Source organism: Diaphorina citri, unplaced genomic scaffold, assembly GCF_000475195.1.
Source record: "Diaphorina citri unplaced genomic scaffold, Diaci psyllid genome assembly version 1.1 scaffold1866, whole genome shotgun sequence".
In the NCBI taxonomy this organism is placed as follows: domain Eukaryota; kingdom Metazoa; phylum Arthropoda; class Insecta; order Hemiptera; family Psyllidae; genus Diaphorina; species Diaphorina citri.
In genome coordinates, this window is record NW_007379292.1 from 1 (window position 1) to 6,511 (window position 6,511).

Consider the following 6,511-nt stretch of genomic DNA (forward strand, 5'->3'; position numbering starts at 1 on the left):
TTTCTATTAGGTAGGGTGAGAGGGAGGTACCTAGGTACTATTTTTTTTTCCTTTTTCTTCTTCTTCCTCTTCTTCTTTTTTTTTCTTAATCGTCGTCTTCATCTTCTTTCTTCTTTTTCGTCCTCTTCTCCTCCTCTTCCTTCTCCTCTTTTTTTCCTACTTCTTCTTTTTCTTCTTCTTCCTCCTCATTCTTCTTCTACTTTTTCTTCTAATAGTTAATATTTTTCCTCTTCTCCTTTCTCCTCCTCCTCCTTCTTCTTTGTCTTCTTCTTCCTCCTCCTCCTCCTCCGCCTTTTCTTCTTCGTCGTCTTCTTCTTTTTCGTCCTCTTCCTTCTTCTCCTTTTCATCTTCATCTTTCTTTGTCCTATTCTTCTTCTCCTCCTCCTCTTTCTTTTTCTTTGTCTTCTTTTCTTTTTTCTTCCCCTCCTTCTTCTTCCTTCTTCATCCTTTTCTTCTTCTTCTTCTCTTCCAGTTGAGTCAGTTTTGCGCTTTGTTGTCCATTACTCGTAACTCTCGCGGAGGTACCTACCTACCTAACTCTTTATCGCTTCGCTAACTTGATAACTTCGTTTTATGTTCACGTTTAGTACATTATCCCATCAGGATAAAATCCGCCCCGGGCGGGAATCGAACCCGCGGCCTAGCGCTTACAAGGCAGACGCATTACCAACTAAGCTAGCTAGGCTGGTATAGAGCTTTAATGCTCTCAGCTTTATGCGATTTGAAGTCGTTGCTTTTCCCTACAGCTCAATGCTCCATGCCCTCCGCTCTGTTTTTAGCCCAAGAAGTTCTACTCCTGAAATTTCAAGTTTTGGTTCGAGAACTTTCTAGAACTCTTCCATCCTGTAATCCTGTCTACAGAAATGTTGTGCAATACATCTGAGGACTTTGCCAGACTATTTTATTCGAAGAAATAATAGCGAAGGAGATCACAACCGATGTTTTCTAATTTTCTTTTATTGTTTGCTTGTTTTTTATTGAGCACTCTGAATTCTAGAGCTAGACGTGCGCTTCTTTAGGTACCTACAGCCTACAATTTTAATACCTTGGTGTTGTGAAAATCTGTATAAATAAACACAATTTATTTAATCTATAAGAGCAACTGGTTTTGTGAGGTTTTTGGGGTTCACAAAACTACCTAGATTATAGGTACCTGAATTAAGAACACCCAAAATAAGCATCATTCAATAGGATGAGGAAAGTCGTGTGATGTTCACACTAGATTTTTTCTAATTGAGTTCTACGGTTTAGTTAAACACCGCTGAGGGGAAAATACCTAATTCCGAACTCTGAACATTTTTGGAAAATGGTTGATAGTCAGTTTCGCTCCTGAGGCGCCGATAAAGCTACCGGCTTTTCTGCTTACACTATCACCTTACAACACAACACACTAAGCTGCATAGTAGGTGTAGGTGATACCTCTATTACCTACTTGTAAATCTGGTGATGTACTAGCTTACCAAAAATCAGAAGAGCCTAGGCCTAAATCAATTAGAAATGCATGTAAAAGGAATAAGAGCAACTGGTTTTGTAAAGTTTTTGGGGTTCACAAAACTACCTAGTTTATAGGTACCTGAATTAATGGAGATGGTAAAACTACTTAAATTTTAGTGGAGATGGCGAAACTAGGTACTTAAATTAGTGGAGCTGCCGAAACTACTTGAAATAGTGGAGATGCCAGAATTACTTAAATTGGTGGAGATGCCAAAACTACTCAAATTAGTGGAGATGTCAAAACTACTTAAAATAGTGGAGATGCCAAAACTACTCAACCTCATTATAAAATATCATTGACAGATTGACACGTTCTAATAGAGATTCGAAAATGAGTCACGGGCATACTTTGACAGACCGTCAGAATTGAAGAGATCAGCCGATGATATACATAGGTGTTATAACCAAGAGATGAAAGTTATATGTACCTATGTGGGGACATCAGGGTTATACACCTATATGACATGGGGTTTTATACCCTATATTATGACATGAGGTTTATGCTGTGCTGAGGGACATCAGGTGTGGTTTTCACATGTGTGTCACATATCACCTCCAGTGTGTGTCTCCACATCCATAATATTTATATACCTGCCGTGTTTGCCATCTCCATGTCTTCTCCACTTAGCCCTTTTCTCTTCCTCTTATCCTCTCCTTCCTTTCTCCTTTTTAGCCCGTCCTTCCTTTATTGTTACGATAGTAATAAAAAAAGGTATAGTGGACGGGCTATTGTATTCGCTTTGCCCTGTCACTCTGTCAGTCCTTATAGAAGGAGACAGAGGGAACTGTAACTGCTAAGGTCTTATCGTCCCGAAATCGAAGAGAGAAGGAAGACAGTATAGGAGAAAGCCAGAAGTTGCGAAAACGAACCTTATCCCTTCAGGATAAAATCCGCCCCGGGCGGGAATCGAACCCGCGGCCTAGCGCCTACAAGGCAGACGCACTACCAACTAAGCTAACTAGGCTGGCGTGCTGGAATTCATTTTAGCCAATAAGTTGCGTATAGCTGAGTTGGACGAATGAAAATAGGGAGTGCAAAGAGACGATACTACTGCTCGGGTGTCACCGTACTGAATGGGGACATTAATTAAAAAAGACTCTAATTAAATGGATCCATGTAGATGCCATACGTAAATGGGTGTATACGTAATTAGGTTTTTTGCAATGTGTTTATTCTGCGGTTCTTTTTGTGGTGGTTTGGACTAGAACTCGGAATTTTTCACCTAATATGTGTCATACCTACCTAGATATAAGGTAATTAGATAATTATGTAGGTATTCCATTTAGGTGCGTACTATGAACCACAATCTAGTTCAGGGTTGTCCAACCTTTGCGCACCCGAGGGCCACAAGAGATCAAGGTAGAGAGTTGGCGGGCCGCAAAGTTAAAAATTCAACTCACAGGTGGGGCCTTCTACACGGGCTTTTGCGGGTTTTCGCGGGCCGCAGAAATGAACTCGCGGGCCGCATGCGGCCCTTGGGCCACGGGTTGGACAGCCCTGATCTAGTTCATCTACTATCCCCCCTAATGGCCTTTTTATAACATCAGTGGTTGTTGAGCTTCAGTGAACTGTAAAGAAAAAGGATATCTACAAGGCCCTTAAATTTCCGGGGTTCGTTCCCGGAACGGCTGGCTTTCTCCTATCGTGTCCTCCTCTCTTGGATTTCGGGACGATAAGACCTCCGTTGGTCGTTAGAGTTACGCCCTGCCCAGTCGAAACAGTTTGAGCAGTCGGAGTTATCTCTATTAAAACCTCTTGAAAAAATGTCTTACTCTTGTGGAAAACGAGAAATTTCTCATTCACCATGAATCAGTCATTGGGGATTTCTGCGAAAACCATTAAACACACACATTATTTTAGGATTTATAGGTAAATAAAATATCCACTATTTGGATAACATGATTCGTAAGTAGGTGCATAACTAATCTTTACTGAGTTTACTGTCGTTAATAGGAAACTAGGTAGACCGTTTTAGTTTTAGCTGAGTGATTCAACAACTATGTCTGGGTTCGAGCACAAATTTACCGAGGTTTTGCCCGAATACCAAATAAAATAACACACATTTATCGATTTCCGGCAAAAATACACTCAATTATTCAATTAAGTAGTGTGTACTTTACTTTAAGTACCTATATGTTTATTATTCACTTAAGTACCTACTAAGAGAGTGAATACCGTTATTGTGAGTACTGTGATTTTCGGCACCTATGACTCATTGAAATTACCAATACTTATTCAAACTGAAGCACCCTCCGTGGCCGAGTGGGTATCACACTAGGCTTACACGCAGGAGGTCCGGGTTCGGTTCCCGGCGGGACCGAGGTTTTTTTCGGCTCTGTGCTTGGAGTTCGGGGTGCACTCAGCCTCGTGAGGACAATTGAGTATAGCTACTTTAATCGAGTAGCGACCAGTGGCGGCATTACAAGTCGAAGAGACGAGCGATAATAAAAAAAATATAAAGATTGAGTAACGGGTTTTTTTTTTTTTTTTTTTTTTTTTTCAAGGATTTGAGGGAGTTTTAACCACAGAAGTCGTATCTTCCCGAAATAAAAAGATGACAGGATAGGAGAAAACTAGCCATTCCGGCAACGAACGTTAATCCGTTTAGAATAAAGTTCGTTCCCGGCGGGAATCGAAACCGCGACATAGCGCTTACAAGGCAGAAGCACAACACTCCTAGCTAACTAGGCCGGGGTAATGGTTGAAGGGAAAATGAAGGAATCTAAAGCTCGAGAAAAGAAGGTAAAAATCCATGGAAAAATAATTTATTTTTGTTGGAAATTCAAATTAGTTTTCCAATAAATAATTCCACTTCTCTCTGGTCTACAAAGTAGGTAGGTACCTAATGAAGTTTTCACACCACACAATTTCACAAATTCCACTGTGTTATCCCCTATCAAGTAATCACGTAGATAAAGAACGTGCGTGCTTTTCTTTCATTTTCCATAAGTTCTTTCTTGTTTGAGAAACTTCTTTTTTGTTTCCTTTCGCCTTTATCAGTGCGTCCGACTATCGTTGCTGTAAAGTTTCATAACTTGTTTTTTGTTTTTTCCATTAAATCCATTTCGTGATTTCTTTTTTTTTTTACTTAGGTACCAATTTTTCTCCCTTTTCTTTTCGTTGTCATCTTCTTTTCCTCCTCCTCCTCCTTCTTCTCTCCCCCCCTTTCCTTTTCTTCTTCGTCCTCTTTTCTTTTTCTTTCTCTCCCAGTAGTGTCTCTTCTTCTTCCTATTCTCTCTTCTTCTTCGTCTATTTCTTCTTCTTCATCTTCTTCTTCTCCTCCCTCTCCTCTTCCTCCTCCTTCTTTTCTTCTTCTACTTTTTCTTCCTCTTCTCCTCCTAATTCTTTTCTCCTTCTTCTTGTTCTTCTGATTTCTCTTTCTCTTCTTCTTTCTATTCTCCTCCTCTTCCTCCTTGTCTTCTTCTTTGTCCTCTTTTCCTCCTCCTTCTATTCTTCTTGTTCGTCCTATTCTCCTCCTCCTTTTCTTCTTCTTTTCCTGCTTGTTCTTCCACTGCTCCTCCTCTTTTTCTTCTTCTTCTTCCTGTTCTCCTTTTTTTTTCTTCTTCTTCTTCTTCTTCTTCTTCCTCCTCCTCCTCCGCCTTTTCTTCTTCGTCGTCTTCTTCTTTTTTGTCCCCTTCCTTCTTCTCCTCTTCATCTTCATCTTTCTTTGTCCTATTCTTCTTCTTCTTCTCCTCCTCCTCTTGTTTTTTTTTTTTTCTTTTTTCTTCCCCTCCTTCTTCTTCCTCCTTCATCCTTTTCTTCTTCTCTTCCAGTTGAGTCAGTTTTGCGCTTTATTGTTTCATTACTCGTAACTCTCGCGGAGGTACCTACCTAACTCTTTATCGCTTCGCTAACTTGATAACTTCGTTTTGTGTTCTTGTGTTCACGGTTCACGTTTAGGTCGTTTAGTTTGTGAGGAGATCTCGTCGAGTTACTTTCGGCTGAACAGTATAATATTTTTTCGGAGATTTTTATTTTTCGTCGCGATGTTCTTGTGGGTGTAGATTTGTGTGCACTTTTGTGACAGCTTTCTTTTGCAGCCCTCCGTCCGAAGAGGCTCAGTAGTGTGGATTTTGACATCTTTGGTAAGTGATAGATAGGGACTTTTGAATGCTTTTTAGATCTTCTCTTTAACTAGGTAGTTGTGCAGTTGAGCTTCGAGATGAAAAAAAAAAAAAAAAAAAAAAAAAACATTTCGCCTTTCTGGTCCGATTCCTACCAGGAATGCCGATTGCGCTACCTTCTGTGGGGTTGAGTCTGCTTCCTGCCAGTTTTTCTGGAGCTTTGGAGCCGCATTCAGGGTCTATTCTTTTCATTTTACTTTTCTATAATATGTATTTATCATTTTGACTTTTCTATGTGTAACCAGTGTAACCTATTATTTCGGTACAAGTCTGTTTGCCAACAAATGAAATGAGGACAAAGCAAAAACACACACAATACCGTTGCGCCACCGGGCCCTTTTTGTCCTTATCCTTTATCACCTTATCAGGGTAACAATCAGCACACCGAGGTCATGTGACTACAGCTACCTACCGCTGACCTGGATTATATCGGTTAACTTTGGGATCAAAATTTCGAAAAGATGTTTAATAAGAGGAGCGAATTCTTTGTGAGCTCTGTGACAAACCAACCGAGATTTTTTTTTTTTTTTTTTTTTTTCCTTAATTTTTTTTTTTTTTTTTTTTTTTTTTTTTTTTTTTTTGTTTTTTTAACGACGCGTAGGAAGTAGGTACTATATCCACCGGATTATACCGATTTTATATATGAGTTACATTAAGGTGTTTGTCTTATACCTACCTCGGTGGTCACGTGGCTCAACGGCGTTCGCTCTCTCGGTACACACAGGAGGGCCTGCGTCAATCCCAGCCGAGGTATGGAATTTTAACCTCAAAATATAATTTGAGAATTTGACACATAATAGTAGTACCTACTGCTGGACTAAAGGACTTTTTCAGTCCTATGCGAGCGTATAAATACACTATTATATTATATTATTATTATTATTCACCTATT

General features: G+C 39.9%; 1 protein-coding gene across 1 annotated transcript in view; it reads left to right on the top strand.

The window, feature by feature from the left end:
• Positions 1–5,404: 5,404 nt before the first annotated feature.
• Positions 5,405–6,511, top strand: part of LOC103517490 (multiple inositol polyphosphate phosphatase 1-like) — a 53,385-nt gene continuing 52,278 nt past the window's right edge. Inside the window, exon 1 of the mRNA XM_008482525.3 lies at positions 5,405–5,580. The gene's annotated coding sequence lies outside the window, so the exon portion shown is untranslated. The remainder of the gene's footprint in view (positions 5,581–6,511) is intronic.